General features: G+C 34.2%; 1 protein-coding gene across 3 annotated transcripts in view; it reads right to left on the bottom strand.

Moving 5' to 3' along the window:
• Positions 1–17,428, bottom strand: part of LOC129747104 (clavesin-1-like) — a 94,704-nt gene that overhangs the window by 55,619 nt on the left and 21,657 nt on the right. For 2 of the 3 annotated variants that reach the window (XM_055741129.1, XM_055741130.1), the window contains exon 2: positions 7,066–7,107. The exons of the other annotated variant lie outside the window; for it this stretch is intronic. The gene's annotated coding sequence lies outside the window, so the exon portion shown is untranslated. The remainder of the gene's footprint in view (positions 1–7,065; positions 7,108–17,428) is intronic. 3 annotated transcript variants of the gene reach the window in all.

Genomic DNA, 17,428 nt, shown 5'->3' with positions numbered 1-17,428 from the left:
GACAAAATTTTATAAAGATACTATGAGAGATAAACATACAATGTCTCCAGCAAAAATGCGCATCAATCCATGCGCTTCAAAAATCTCGAATCAAATATTAGCGCGTGTCATTTCTGCATGATTTGCACATAATTTTTTTTTTCAGTGAACAGATAGAGCCAAACTATCTTTCACGAAGTTGTAGCCAACAGTTTTTGAGGCAACTTTACCGAAGACACCACATACATATGACGTTTCGTAAGCGAGTTATGATTTTTTGAATATTAAAATGTTAGGGTGTGTCGAAAAAAAAGGATTCTGGCTCTAATAAAAAAATCTTCTAAACCAGAGATGAGCAACCCTTTCAACCCACGGGCCAATTCAAATTTGAAATCTTGTCAGCAGGCCGCACCTAAATCACATTTTTTTTTATAATTAGCAGAGCTTCACGTCATTTTTTATAACTACAAAATTTGTACGAAAACAAATCTGAAAAAGGAACGATAAATCGAAATCACATGTTTAACACCCAAAATTCAACATGACTTTTTAAATACCCGATATCAAAAAGGTACATCACTTAACCTTTGCCATATTTAATTTCTCCTAATTTTTTAATAAGTCTTCTTGCAAACATTCATTCTTACAACATTCTTGTTCAAACCGATGGTACTATTCGTCATTGCTTTCATTAAAAAATCTTCTGGAGTTTACACAGTGATGAGTAAGGGTGTGAAAAATAAATATTCGAAGCGTTGCTCGCTAATTAACTTTCTGTGATTTTTTCCCACAGTTAAAATTTGTCCTTAAAGCCTACATTTTTTCTTTAAAAAACCCCGTTTTTTTAATTGATGTTCTGTATCAGATCATTGCATTGATATGTTGAGCAAGGTTGTCGAAATCATAGAAAATGTTCAATTTTATATATTTTTAAGTAACTATCTTCAAAACTACGTTCTTGATGCTAGAATTTTTATCCAGATTTTATAATTTTTAACCTTATTTAGATATCATTGGGATAGGATTTCTAATGCTATATTATGACTTTAGTAATGTGGAATGCGAATCTTAAGTAAAATAACTCAATTTATCGATTTTTGTTATAAATTTTCTATCAAATTTCTGAAAAAAACATCACAGATAATCATCAAACACCTTTTAAGTCGAATCACAGAATTTCAGATATCTATTGTTTCTATCAAGAACTAATCATTTTTGTTGGTCACTTTGATGCCAGCTGATTCATGTTGATAAAAAATCTAAAATCGTTCATTCAGGCTTTATTATTAAACTTTCGTAATTTTCGTCAATATTCAGAAATAAAAAAATATTTCACAAGGTTTCAGTTTAATTTTATTCCTATATTTGAATGCTAACAGAACAAGCGTTTTTTGCCGAATTGGATAGAATAATTAAAAAAAAATCTGCTGAGCATATTTTTTATCATACAACTTTATTTACGCTTGAAACGAAAATAATGACTTCACTAACGGACTTCGAAATCCCTTTGATCATGTGTAGCTTCCAATTTTTGCTGCTCTTCAGACTCACTTCAATGGATTTTTCTTTTCAAAGTAGAAGAAGTTAAATAATTATGAAAAATGTATCATGAGTAAATAAAAAAAACACCAATATAACGGGTTGGCAACAAAGAATGTTGCCTCTATGCCTTGAACAGAGAATAATAAATGCCTAAAATGCCAGAAAAAAGTGAACAATCTGAATGATTGTGGGGCAATTGCAGATAAGCGCATAAACTAACATAAAGTCTGCTTCATTTAATATTGGAACAAATTCTTTTGCTCATTGTGGCGCTCCTAGTGGACGGATTTGGAAACTTTTTTCACCCACGTGTCGGGAAATTAATTACCTTTCACCATGTATTTATGTCATAACACCAAACGATAGCATTTTGTAAACAACCGCCATGGAAGCCGAACGGAGAGATCAAATTGTGCACAGTTTTCTTGAAAATCCATTGTTGTCGGCATCGAAGCTAGCTAAACAGCTTAAAATGCCCAGAAATACCGTATGGCGTGTTATCAAGCAGTACAAGGAAACATTGACGACGGCTCGGAAGCCGCATTCGAAGCGTCGGAGTGGAACTGTCGACCGGAAACTGCGTGGGAAAGTCATCAAGGCCGTCAAGAGGAATCCCAATCTTTCAGACCGCGATTTGGCCAATAAGTTCCAGGCCGCTCACAGTACGGTGCGACGAATTCGTCTCCGGGAAGCAATAAGGTCATTCCGAGCCAGCAAACAGCCAAATCGGACGCTGAAGCAGAACAATGTGGCCAGAATCCGTGCTCGAAAGCTGTACGACCAAGTGCTGACCAAGTTCGACGGATGTAAAGTCTGCTTCATTTAATATTGGAACACAAACAATTGCGTGTAGTTCAGTCATTTATTAGCGAATTCATAATTTGTTTTTCATACAAATGTAGCATTTTCTTTACTCTTTCATAAAAAAAAATTTAAAAAATTATTCATTGCTGTTTCGAAGAAATTCTCGTACTCGTACTCGTAAGAAAACTGTGCACAATTTGATCTCTCCGTTCGGCTTCCATGGCGGTTGTTTACAAAATGCTATCGTTTGTTGTTATGACATAAATACATGGTGAAAGGTAATGAATTTCCCGACACGTGGGTGAAAAAAGTTTCCAAATCCGTCCACTAGGAGCGCCACAATGAGCAAAAGAATTTGTTCTAATATTAAATGAAGCAGACTTTATTTGATCAAGTCATATAAATTTTCCTAACAGTCCATTGTAGAAAAAAGTTAAGGCATAAAAATTTGAAAAAAGCTTCGCGGGCCACATGCGGCCCGCGAGCCGCGGGTTGCTCATCCCTGTTCTAAATATTTGTATGAAATAAAAATTCGCACATTTTTCTTTCAAAATGCAAAATTGTATCTGGAGACGTTCGTTAGTTATAAGACATTTTTTAGCAAAAACGTGTACTTTTTTAACTGTCATATCTCGAATTCGTGCAAACTAAAAAATTATTTCCTGATGGCATTATTTAGTTCATATATCAAATATTTGATTTTGAAATTATGGGAAATAGATTATTTTTTAAACTCTAGAAAAGTTTGTTAATTTTAACATATTTAAAAACGCTGTGAAAGACAATATCCCCATTTCTCATACAAAAGTCGAATTTTCATTATTTTTGTATTGTCTGAGTCCATTGTGATGCTCAAAACAGCGATTTAGCACATTTTTCTCGCTTTTAGTCAAATTTGCAAAAATTAAAAATTTCAAAAATAATTAAAAAAAAACAGTTTTTTTTTTAATTTGACTAAATGTGCTAATCCGCTTATTTGAGCATCGCAATGAACTCAGACAATAACAAAACAATGAAAATTCGACTTTTGAACGAGAAATGGGGATGTTCTCTTTCACACATATTTGTACTGAAAATTAACAAACTTTGAATTTTTTTTCATGAGTTTAAAAAATTACCTATCTCCCATCATTTCACAATCAAATATTCGATATATGAACTAAATATAATGCCGTCAGGAAATATTTTTTTGGTTTGCACCAATCCGAGATACGGCAGTTTAAAAAGTACCCTTTTTTGCTAAAAAAATCTCTTATATGTTACAACTTACGAACCCCTCCAGATACAATTTTGCGCTTCGAAAGGAAAATGTGCGAATTTTTATTTCATACAAATGTTCAGAAGATATTTTTATTGTATGAATTCATTCACAAAAGTTAGAGCCAGAATACTGTTTTTTCGACACACCCTAACATTTTAATATTCAAAAAATGATAACTCGCTTTCAAAACGTCATATGTATGTGGTGTCTTCGGTAAAGTTGCCTCAAAAATCGTTGACTACGACTTCGTAGAAAACACGCCCTAATATTTGATCTAAGATTACTCAAGCGCATAGTTTGATAAGCATTTTTGCTAAAGACAACGTTTGTCTATCTCTCATAAGATCTTGGGATTGGCAGCTCATACTCAATGCACAAAACCGATACTCTCTTTTTGAACATCGATAACGGTGCCGGCCACGTCCTAGTAGTCAAAAAAGACAAACCTTAAAACAAAAGTGACAAAACTGACAAAACTAACCAAAACGACAAGAATGTCGAAAATCTCCAAAATACCAAAAATGACAAATTTGAAAAAATAATAAAAATGACAATGATGACAAGAATAACCGGATGACAAATACGACAAACAGAAAAAGTAAAGACAAAATGATAAAATTGGCAAAAATTAAAAAAAGGAACATAAAAGAACATCCCTGGTTCGGAGAGCAGCGTCTGTTATCTTAAACGTACCAAGAAAAAAACTGTGTTAACTCCCATATAGGAAAAGCTTTCATATATTCGAATTTCAAATCTAAGACTGAAACTGAAACTCAGTATTGAGTGTTGGTGTTATTCCACCTATAGTATTTTTTTTTTACTTCAAAATAACCGGCATCAGGGCCGTAAGAAGAACCACCCTTTGGGGGGGGGGGGGGGGGGGGTGCAGGGGTTTTTTGTATGATATTTTTGCTCATGCTCGATTAATGCATGAATAAAAGAAAACTTTCAACAAAACATTTTATGTGCTTTTAGATTATTCATCCCAGGTTTTATTAGTCTTTTTTCGTATGGAATCTTAATTTTTTTAAATGCGTTCCAAAATCTTAAAAATGGTAAGTTAAATTTGTATAATGAAAAAAGTTAAGTAACAAAATACAGAAATGTCTTTAATAGATATTAGAAATCTCTGAACTTGCTCATGGTTTTTGTAGATTTGCCATTTTTATTTTTGCATAGAATAAGTTATTTTTAATGAAACCTTCAATCTCTTAAAAAAAACTCATTATTTCTCACATAAAAAAACTAGTCCTGCGAAGATGTCAAGCATTGATCAAATTTTAAAAATTGAAAGTAAAACATCTACATTCAAGTCGGATTTTTTTCAAATCCAAATTCAAGATTTTAGTTCGAAGTTTGACTCTCTAAAAACGGCAATGCTCAACATATTAATCTAAACACTGAGAATATATTAAGATCACATGTTTCTTTCTCTGCAAACCATTTTCATTTAGATCAATCCCATAGTGTAAATCTTGTGAATGATTTTTTTATAGTAAAAATCTGATTTTTTCATAAAACAAACTAGGAAATAAAATCAAATTTTACTTTATATTTGTGATTTTTAGCTGAAGTTTTGAAATTGCATTAAAGATATAAGTCTCTTACAATTTGAATTCCTCAACGAAATTGTTCTCCCGATGTTCTTATATTGATTGTAAAACTTACTGCCGATCGGAATCTTAACCTGAATTTTGAATATCAATTCTGAATATCAACTCTGAGTCTAAATTCTGAACCTGCATTCAAAATTTTAATTTTGTATCTGTTTCAAATTTTAATACCTTTTCTGAATCTTTATTCAAAATCAGAATCTCAATTATGAATCAATAATTTAAATTTTGAAGTTTCAGGTTACAATCTGAATTCACTATTTTAAATTTCTTTAAATGCGACTTGTAAATCTGGATTGAAATATATTTTCAGTTCGGGATTGTCGTTTTGAAGCTTTGAAATGTTTCAATTATGCATAAGAATTAATTTTAAGAACTGAATAGGAAACAAAAACTCAGGATGGTTTTTAATTTTCTTTTTTTCATATTCGGAAAATTTCAGGTAAATTTTGAAAATGTATGTAGATTGTGAAATTTATGGATCAAGTATTGTATGACATACAGAATTCATTTTGAATCCAGATTTCAAAACAGCTCTTTATTTTTCATTACTAATGATGATTCAAAATGAAAATAAAAAATCATTAGCAAGATACAGAATCCGAAATATAAAAACAGAAATAATATATTGATTTTGACAATATGGTAACAGAATTCTCGGAATGAGTTTAATCTCATTTATTCACATTATTCGCAAAATTAGGCAAGAAACTCTAATTTAGTAATGATAAGTTTTGAATTTCAGATCAAAAGAGATTTTTTAGAGTTATTTTTATCAAAATAAACATGAATTTTTGAAGTGATTTCTCTTAACATTCTTTAGAATAATGCTTGGATTTCCTCAATTTTTTCCAGGATATTGCCGAGTCCATAAACAAAATTTTCCAGTCCGGATACTAATGCTTTCTGTAGCATAATTCCGAACCTGTTTTTGTTGTTTTTGAGGTTTTTTCATCAGTTCTGAGTCAAGTTTGTTACTCTCGAATAATCTTATTCAATCATCAAAATATGATTGAGAATACAAAATTTTGAGTGTAGAGTAGGATACCCCATATACGGTCATAACATGAATGAAAAAGAAAAGAATGATAAAAAAGAATAAAATTGACTAATTTGACAATATTGACAAAAATTACAAAAATTTTCTTTTAAAAAAACTACAAACATGATACAAAAAATTAAAAAAAAACACAAGTGACTACAAAATTACAAAAAATATAAATATTAAATAAAACACCAAAAATGAAAAAAAATAAAAATCATAAAAATTACTAGATCACAAAATTTAAAGCAAATCAACAAAATAACAAAAATGTAGCATTAACTAAACAGATACGAAGAAAATGGCAAAACAGACGAAAATCACAGAAATGACCAAAACTACGATAGTAAACAAAATTTTAAAAATAAAAAAAATGACAAAAGTAACAAAAATAATAAAAAAGGACACAAAATTACTTAAATCACAAAATTAACAAAAAAAACATCCAAGACTTAAAATGAGGAATATAAGAATTTTAGTCTCAATCTTGTCGAATATTGGTCTCATTTAGATTCAAACTAATCCTCATCCAAAGTTCAATATATTGATACACAGTAAACGAAAATTACCGAGTTCGGTAATTTTTTTTACCGAAATCCTGACATGTGTAAATCGTTAAACTGTTCGGTATTTTTTACCGAAAAAATTACCGAACAGTTTAACGATTTACACATGTTAGGATTTCGGTAAAAAAAATTACCGAACTCGGTAATTTTCGTTTACTGTGTAAGGAGGTGCTTTTTCCTGCTTTTTGAATATGGGCATATGAAAACGAAAGCAGCTTATTTGCGCAGTTAGAAAATAACTCGGTGAATTTAACTTACCACTGATGAAGATGATGACGCAGTTTATGTATTGAGGCACACCTGAAATGATATAATTAAAAATAAATTGTTATTTTTTTATTTTCCAAATGATTTTCTACTGTCAATTTTTTCAAATAAAAAAATCGTTGTGTTGGTCTGAATTTTCACAACAAAGAAATTTTCAACAGATTTTTTCTCCTAAATTTTCAACAAATCAGTTGCATCCTTACTGACTGTAGGGATGAGATAAAGGATATGTGGAATATAAATAAAGTTTTAAAATAAATTAAATAAAGTTGAATTCGGTAACATTAAAGAAAAATAAAATAAGATTTTTTTTTTCACGGCAACGTTTTATATGTTGGTAACACAAGGAAAAAAAACAAAACCAAGTCAGTCATTCATATATTCTTATAAGCGAGTGAATCTCAGAATTAAGATTCGTAAGAATCGTAAAATCACGACATTGGCGTATTCGGCCTCCGGTGAAAAGACGGATTGGCTAAAGGAGCGCAGATTTTTATGGCTGCTGCTACGAGTGTTTGGTTATGATTCGGCCTCCGGTGAAAAGATGGATTGGCTTAGGGAGCGCAGATTTTCAAGGCCGCTGCTTCGATTGTTTATGTTCCGGCTCTGGTAAACAAAGACAGCACAACAGAAAAAGCACAGATTGAAATGACTGTTGCTAAAAATGTTTCGGATTCGAAAATATTCTTAGCAACAGACTTCCCAATCTGTGCTAGTAAAAACCCATCGCGCACAGTACTTGTTTCAATAGTTCTAACCTATTCCAGTCGTTGATTACAATAAATTATAGTTGAAAGGAGTTTTATCGGTTACCTTTTTTTATCGGATTAAACGGGGAAGTACAGTGATCGATTTTAAATTCAATCCGAAACCCTCGATATCGGTAAAAACAGAGCCGGAACTCTGGTTAAAAAAGACAGATTGGTAGGAAAAGCCCAGATTAGGAAGGCTGTTGCTAAGAATATTTTCGAATTGTTGCGGCTCTGATAAAAACAGAGCAACAGGAAAAGCCCAAATTGAAATGGCTGTTGCTAAGAATGTTTTCGAATTGTTCCGGCTCTGGTTAACATAGACTGAGCGGCAGAGAAAGCGCAGATTGGGAAGGTTGTTGCTAAGAATATTTTCTGACTGTTCCGGCTCTGATAAACACAGACAGAGCAACAGGAAAAGCATAGATTAGGAAGGCTGTTGCTAAAATGTTGCTAAAATATTTTTCTAGGGATAAACAAAAATGGATAAATAATAGCTTTTCCTTGAGAAAAGAGGTGAGAAGAAATGTAAAGATAAGATGAAGGATATGTAGAAAATAAATGATTTACTTAAATACTTTTTTACAATTTGCAATCATAATCTTGAGTTTCTGTTTGGAAAATCTTGATGTTTCCAATTTTTCACACATTAGATATAATTTTTAAATTTGAATTTTAAGAATTTTAGAAGTTGTCCAAAAACTCCAAATTGTGAAAAAATTTCCATCGAATCTGCAAAATATTTTAAAAATCTTTTAAAAAATTTCAACTCAAGTAAAACTAATTTTCTACAATCTCATGTCGACGTGGCTGGTAAACGGTGGATAATGTGCAACACGAGACCCCATAGTGGTCATATCACCTCTTATTCACAACTCCTATCTCTACCTCCCCGCGGTGCCGGCTGGGGTGCGAGTAACCTAAGCGGAGATCGGGTACCCAACCCCGGTGGATGCTTTGGTCGCATGCAGACTGAGAAGGTGGCCGCACGCGTCTGTTCCCCAGGTCAGGGGCGGCGTGCAACAACAACCGAGCGTCTGTTCTCCAGGTCAGGGGCGGCTCAAACAGCGTCTGTCTTGCAGCAAGCGGCTGAATTTATGAAATGCGGCTCCCGCCAGCTAAGTCCAAGATGGCAGCCCCATCGCGGGATAGGGACTTTAGGCTAACAACCTACTGCTCCCGATTTAAAATTGTTACGGAATCCGAAAGAAATGACCGACCTGGAACTTTGGCGACGACTTTTAGCATGAAAACACGGACACGAATTGGAACTTGGAATGTTTTAACCCTTGCCCAACAAGGCAAACTGGAACAACTTGCTAGAGAGGCTAGCCGCCTCAAGCTTGAAATTCTGGGACTGAGCGAAGTCCGTTGGCCTAATACTGGAGAACACAAGACACAATCCGGGCAAGTCCTGCTTTACTCTGGCATACGAGGAGAACATGCTACTCGGGAACGAGGAGTTGGTTTCCTGTTAAGCCCGCAGGCCTACGCGGCCCTCATTAGATGGGAACCGATAAACGAAAGAATAATCGTAGCCAGATTTAGAACACGGGTTAGAAACCTTACAATGGTCCAGTGTTATGCGCCAACTGACGTTGCCGACTTGCAGGAGAAAGAGCAGTTTTACAGTCAACTGAACAGCGTGGTTCAGAGAATTCCGAAGGGTGACATTCAAATCCATTTGGGCGACTTCAACGCAAAAATTGGCTCCAACAATCAGGACCTTGAGCGCATCATGGGGCGCCATGGCCTAGGACAGATGAGCGAAAACGGAGAGCTGTTTGTAGAATTTTGTGGCAACAACAACATGGTGATCGGTGGATCGCTCTTCCCCCATCGACCAGCACATAAGGTCACTTGGGTATCCCGAGATGGCCGAACAGAAAATCAAATTGACCACATCTGCATCAGCCGAAAATGGAGAAGGAGCCTTCTTGATGTCCGCAACAAGCGAAGCGCAGACATTGCATCTGACCATCACCTCGTCCTTGGCGAGATACGACTGAGAGTTGCACGTGTCCAACGGCGCGAGGAGAAAGTCGGGTGTCGATACGACGTCCGCCGGTTGGAGAATCCAGAGGTGAAAAGGGCATACGTTGAACAGCTAGAATCCCGAGCCTCGGAGCTGCCGACAGACGGAACAGTCGAAGAACAGTGGTGTGGAATCAAGAATGCCTTTATCACGACGAGCCATGGTACTCTCGGTAAAGTTTGTGGAAGAAGAAGTGAATGGATGTCGGATGAAACTTGGAGGATGGTCGATGATCGGAGAAAGGCGAAAGTCGGAATTGAGCAGGCATGTACCGGGTCAGCCAAAGCAGCCGCCCGCTTACGATATGCGGAGCTGGAAAAGGCAGTTAAACGAGCTTGTAGACGAGACAAGAGAGCCTGGACAAACTCCCTAGCCGAAGAGGGAGAAAGAGCCGCCGCCAATGGAGATATCCGATTACTTTATGACATCTCTCGCCGCCTCAGTGGTGCAAGGACTAATGCAAGAATGCCGCTAAAAGACCGAGCAGGTCAGTTATTGACCGATCGAACAGATCAGCTCAAACGATGGACTGAGCACTTCGAACAACTCTTCCGAGTCACGAATAGCGATGGCCAACAGAATCTGCAGCTCGAAGCGCCAACAGTAAGTCGCATAAATGGCGTCAACTCGGAAGCGCCTTCGCTGGCTGAAATAGAAGCGGCAATCAAAAACATGAAATCCAACAAAGCACCTGGGATCGATTGCATCCCTGCTGAAATGCTGAAAGCCGACCCTGCCCTGTCAGCACAAATGTTGCACCGTCTCTTCGCCGACATCTGGGATACTGCAACATTCCCGGCCGACTGGATGCAGGGTATCCTCGTAAAGGTCCCGAAGAAAGGAGACCTGACAGAGTGCGGTAACTGGCGAGGCATAACGTTGATCTGTACAACCCTCAAAGTACTCTGCAAAGTGATTCTGAACAGGATCCAGGAGAAAATAGACGCAACACTCCGACGGCAACAAGCTGGATTCCGATCTCGACGATCATGTGTGGACCACATCACAACGCTACGAATCATACTGGAACAAATCAACGAATTCCAGGACTCTCTTCTGCTGGTGTTCGTTGATTTCGAAAAAGCATTCGACCGACTTAACCATGAAAACATCTGGGCGGCTCTAAGGCGACGAGGGGTCCCAGAGAAACTAGTCCATCTCATCGAAGCACAGTACGAGGCATTTTCGTGCAAGGTCTTGCACGACGGTGTCTTGTCCGAACCAATCCCGGTAACTGCTGGAGTGAGACAAGGATGTATTCTATCACCGCTACTTTTTCTAATCGTAATGGATGAGATTCTGTTTGGATCGATTGACTGTGCACCGAACCGAGGATTGCCGTGGAATCCTTCAACAATGGAGCAACTGAACGACCTTGACCTGGCTGACGATATTGTTTTGCTCGCCCAAACACAACCAGATATGCAGAGCAAACTCGACGACCTCACCGAAAGTTCCAAGGCAGCAGGTCTCAAAGTCAATGTCGGAAAGACCAAGTCGATGGAGATCAACACAGGAAATCCCTCCAGTTTCATGGTAGCTGGGCAACAAGTTGAGAAAGTGGAGTGCTTCCAGTATCTTGGTAGCCAGATTACGCCTGATGGTGGTACCAGAAAAGACATCGAAACACGGATCAGAAAGGCCCGATTTGCGTTTGCGAGTCTCCGAAACATCTGGCGGTCACGCCAGATCTCTCTACGAACAAAAATCCGAATCTTCAACTCAAACGTCAAATCCGTATTGCTGTACGGGTGCGAAACTTGGTGCACATATGCGGTAACGACGCGAAAACTGCAAGTATTTGTAAACCGCTGCCTGCGGAATATCATCCGCGCTTGGTGGCCTGGCAACTGGATCTCGAATGAGGAACTACATCGCCGGTGTCATCAAAAGGCGCTAGAAATCGAGATTCGGGAACGTAAGTGGAGATGGATTGGGCACACGCTGCGAAGAGATGAAAACGAGATTTGCAGAGAGGCGCTAGATTGGAATCCAGAAGGTCATCGAAGAAGAGGCAGACCCAGAAATTCGTGGCGGCGAAGCCTAGCCGCTGAAATCCGAACTGTCGATGAGAATCTTGACTGGGACCAGGTGAAGACGCTGGCTCCGGATCGTCAACAGTGGAGGTCTTTTACCACGGCCCTATGCACCGGAGGATCGGCGCGGGATCATTAAGTAAGTAAGTCATGTCGACGTAGGTCTCGTAAAATTGAAGATTATTTAAAAAAAAAACTTATGGTTGTTATTTAAATATTTAGATCTACTGTCTTATTTTTGTAAAAACGACATAAGCTTTTCGCTCAGTGTATATGCTGCAACAGGGGCACCCCAACGGTCGTTGTAAATTAACTAAAATTGCACCGAGAGCTTGCTGTTGTTGGGTTGGGGGAGCTCTGAAGTTCAACGTCACGGTTAGCTTGTTTGTGCTCTCGATTTCCTATACCAGCATAGGTTGCTACCAGCCTAGGTAAATTAAACCATGCAGCCAGACAACCGGCTTTGACCGGATCAGGTTTTTGATTTCAATGCTTCATCCAAACGGCTGAACGGCCGGCGATTCTCTCTCACCATGACGTGTCTACTTGCCTTTATATCGTCAGTGCTTTTCAGACAGTCAACGTGATTAGACAGAAAGGCGCTAACTGAATGGACCAATTTTGGCACCTTCTAGACGCGTGTCAAATTATGACGTCATTGTTTGAGTTAAAGATAATAGTTTTAAGACTCAAACAGTTTAATAACGTTCTATTATAAGGCTGACGTTGCTGACGCTGAAAGGTTCTTACAGTTCAACAACTTACTTAACACACTTTAGTAGCATGACAAATTAGCTGTTTAGTAGCTCGTAAAACTACCCCAACCCCAACCCGACAATTACCATTAAAATGACAGTGTAATTTCGCTCAGTGACGATTCTATCTTCCGAGCGATTCAGCAGTAGCAGTTGCCCGCTTTAACCTCAATTTGCAGTTCATCGCATGGAAAAAGGCAAGCTAGACGATAAGGAAATTGACCTCACAGCTATGTAATGACTAACTTGTTCAAACAAACACAAAACGACTCATCTTCCGTCCATAGAAATGGTCATATAAAAATCTCGGAACGACTTTATTCTATTTACTCAGACTGGGTTGTAAATTAGTTATACCGACAACAGTAGTATCTCACGCAGTGCTACAATGTGTATTAATTTGGTTTCTTGATAACAATTGTTGGCAGATTGACTTAATACCTGGAGCTATAAAAAGCGAGGAAAAGAAGTTAGTAAAGAAGGTTGGATTATTATCAACACAGTTCCTGACAAGGATCCGCAAAGAGGTATTGCACCCTAGCTAGACATCTCTCAGCCAACAACCGGCTTAGGTAGGTACTCGGCGCCTATCGAGGAGCAATGATATATCACTCGAAAGGCTCCAAGTGCACATGAGTGGCTTAAACGGGCGCAAAATGATCATTTTGTATTGTTCGACGCATGCTGCTGCCGGTTGAGTTGAAAGCTGATTTTTCCTCGAGGCGTAAGTACGGAAACAGAAAAATAACCTCTAAAAAGGTTTCTCTTCAAGTGAATCACTTCAAAAATCATTTTTTAGATTTATACAGTTATCAAATCAAAACATTTCCAAAACTGAATCTAGATTCAGTATGCTAACATATTCACGCGATTAAGTTCTGCGCTACCGTATCTTTTCATATACAGACTTAACTCAGTCAATTCGAGCCACCTTCGCAGCTCAGTTCCGTGAGAACGCGGGAAACGGAATTCCTCTCATCATTTATTATAATGGACAGGGAAGACGTTTATCAAATGAACAGTTTTTTGAAGAAGATTTGTTTTTTTTTATTGGTACAACAACTGCTGATATTTTTTATTGGGACAGCATTTAAAATGTCCAATCATCTTACTCAACTTGTTTTCTTCAAACCTTCTGAATCTAATTTTATACGCCAAGTACGTAAAATTTACGAAGTAAGATTTTTCACATCCAATTTCAGTCTGTGTTATGAGTTTTAAGGATTTTGAATTATATGAATCTTTGAAATGTATTCAAACATAAAACATAAAATGTTATTTTTAAATTTAACATTTTTTTTCTTTTTTTTGGTTAATTATTTACGGTTTAAAAAAAGGACCATTAGCCGGTTATAGTAAGCCGGATTACTATTTTGGCTGCATATGAATTATACCATTTCATTTTGGCATCGTCAACATGTTTACTCTCTGTTTATGGAAAAAAAAAAGTATTATAATTTCGTTGGTCCCTGAAAATTTAGCCGATAGGCAAAATGGTCAGCTAGACTTTGGCAGATTTAAAGATTCATTTAAAGTAAAAAAAAAAGTTTTTGGTTTCAGTCATATGAAAATATAAGAAAAAATAAAAAATCATTGAATTTCTTTTTGCAACTTTTTTCTACTGAATAATTAGCTAATATTTCTAAAACTGGGCTGATAAATTGTTTGATCTATAAAAACATAAAAACTATGGGAACAAACTGAATTTAAATTTTTATTTGTGATACTTCTAGCACATTAGGAACAGGGAAAAATATTCAACAAGAGATTTCAGAAATTCGCTAAGCCGTATTTCAACATGAAATGGATCTAATGTGCAGATTTATAAATCTTGACAAAAACGACAAAAATGACAAACGAAATAACAAAAATTACAACAATGACAAAAATAGAAAAATGACAAAAATGAATAAAATATCGAAAATGAAAAAAAAGACAAAAATGACAAAAATGTCAAAAATGACAAAAATGCCAGAAAAGACAAAAATGACAAAAATGACAAAAATGACAAAAATGACGAAAATGACAAAAATGACAAAAATGACAAAAAACGACTAAATGGCAAAAATAACAAAAATGACAAAAATGAGAACAACGACAAAAATGACAAAATGACTAAATGACAAAAATGGCAAAAAAAAAACAAAAATTTCCAAAATGACAAAAATTTAAAAATGACAAAAATGACTACACGACAAAAATGACAAAAATGACAAGAATGACAAAAATGACAAAAACGACCAAACTGAAAATGACAAAAATGACAAAAATGAGAAAAAAAGACAAAAAGACGAAAATGACAAAAATGACAAAAAAGACCAAAATGAAGAAAAAATGGCAAAAATGACTAAAATGGCAAAAATACAAAATTGACATGAATGACAATAATGACAAATATGAAAAAACATGACAAAAATGCCAAAGCGATAAAAAAAATAAAAATAACAAAAAATGACAAAAAAAAAAACAAAATTAGCAAATATGAAAAATGTGACAAAAATGACAGAAAAGACAAAAATTTAAAAAAAAGACATAAATCACACATATGACAACAATAGCAAAATGAAAAAAATGACAAAAAATAATATGAATGACATAATTGACAAAAATGCAAAATGACGAAAATTACAAAAATAACAAAAATAACAAAAATTACAAAATTGACAAAACTGTCAAAAATTACAAATAATGACAAAAATCACCAAAATAACAAAAGTGACAAAAAAGAAAAAAAGACAAAAATTTAAAAAAAACTACAATACTGTCAAAAATAACGAATAATGACAAGAATCACAAAAATAATAAAAGTAACAAAAATGAAAAAAAAAAAACAAAATTTTAAGAAAATTAAAAAAAATGACAAAAATGACGAAAAATGACAAAAATCCAAAAATGGCAAAAATAACAAAAACGACAAACATGATAAAAATGACAAAAATGACAAAAATGACAAAAATGACAAAAATGACAAAAATGACAAAAATGACAAAAATGACAAAAATGACAAAAATGACAAAAATGACAAAAATGACAAAAATGACAAAAATGACAAAAATGACAAAAATGACAAAAATGACAAAAATGACAAAAATGACAAAAATGACAAAAATGACAAAAATGACAAAAATGACAAAAATGACAAAAATGACAAAAATGACAAAAATGACAAAAATGACAAAAATGACAAAAATTACAAAAATTACAAAAATTACAAAAATTACAAAAATTACAAAAATTACAAAAATTACAAAAATTACAAAAATTACAAAAATTACAAAAATTACAAAAATTACAAAAATGACAAAAAAGACAAAATTGACAAAAACGACAAAAATGACAAAAATTACAAAAATGAAAAAAATGACAAAAATGGCAAAACGACAAAAATGACAAAAATGACAAAAATGACAAAAATGACAAAAATAACAAAAATGACAAAAATGACAAAAATGACAAAAATAACAAAAATGAAAAAAATGACAAAAATGACAAAAAAGGACAAAAATGATAAATATTAAAAACATGACAAAAATTAAAAAATATGATAAAGATGAAAAAAACTCACTTAAATGACAAAAATTAGAAAAAATTGAAAAATTTACAAATTTGAAAAACATGACGAAAATAACAAAAATTGCAATAATGACAAAAATGTCAAAAATGTGAAAAGAGGTCAATAATGTGAAAAAAGGGTTAAAAAATGTCAAAAAAGTAAAAAATGTCAAAAATGTCAAAAATGTCAAAAGTGTCAAAAATGTCAAAAATGTCAAAAATGTCAAAAATGTCAAAAATGTCAAAAATGTCAAAAATGTCACAAATGTCCAAAATGTCCAAAATGTCAAAAATGTCAAAAATGACAAAAATGACAATAACGTCAAAAATGTCATAAATGTCGAAAATGTCAAAAATGTCGGAAATGACAAAAATGACACAAATGTCAAAAATGTCAAAAATGTCAAAAATGTCAAAAATGTCAAAAATGTCAAAAATGTCAAAAATGTCAAAAATGTCAAAAATGTCAAAAATGTCAAAAATGTCAAAAATGTCAAAAATGTCAAAAATGTCAAAAATGTCAAAAATGTCAAAAATGTCAAAAATGTCAAAAATGTCAAAAATGTCAAAAATGTCAAAAATGTCAAAAATGTCAAAAATGTCAAATATGTCAAAAATGTCAAAAATGTCAAAAATGTCAAAAATGTCAAAAATGTCAAAAATGTCAAAAATGTCAAAATGTCAAAAGTGTCAAAAATGTTAAAAATGTTTAAAATGTCAAAAATGTCAAAAATGTCAAAATTGACAAAAATGTCAAAATGTGAAAAATGTCATAAATGTCAAAAATGTCATTTTTGTCATTTTTTTCATTTTTGTCATTTTTGTCATTTTTGTCATTTCTGTCATTTTTGTCATTTTTGTCATTTTTGTCATTTTTGTCATTTTTGTCATTTTTGTCATTTTTATCATTTTTATCATTTTTGTCATTTTTGTCATTTTTGTCATTTTTGTCATTTTTGTCATTTTTGTCATTTTTGTCATTTTTGTCATTTTTGTCATTTTTGTCATTTTTGTCATTTTTGTCATTTTTGTCATTTATGTCATTTTTGTCATTTTTGTCATTTTTGTCATTTTTGTCATTTTTGTCATTTTTGTCATTTTTGTCATTTTTGTCATTTTTGTCATTTTTGTCATTTTTGTCATTTTTGTCATTTTTGTCATTTTTGTCATTTTTGTCATTTCTGTCATTTTTGTCATTTTTGTCATTTTTGTCATTTTTGTCATTTT

The sequence above is a fragment of the Uranotaenia lowii genome, chromosome 2 (genome assembly GCF_029784155.1).
Source record: "Uranotaenia lowii strain MFRU-FL chromosome 2, ASM2978415v1, whole genome shotgun sequence".
NCBI lineage: Eukaryota > Metazoa > Arthropoda > Insecta > Diptera > Culicidae > Uranotaenia > Uranotaenia lowii.
This window is presented reverse-complemented; position numbering and strand designations above follow the sequence as displayed.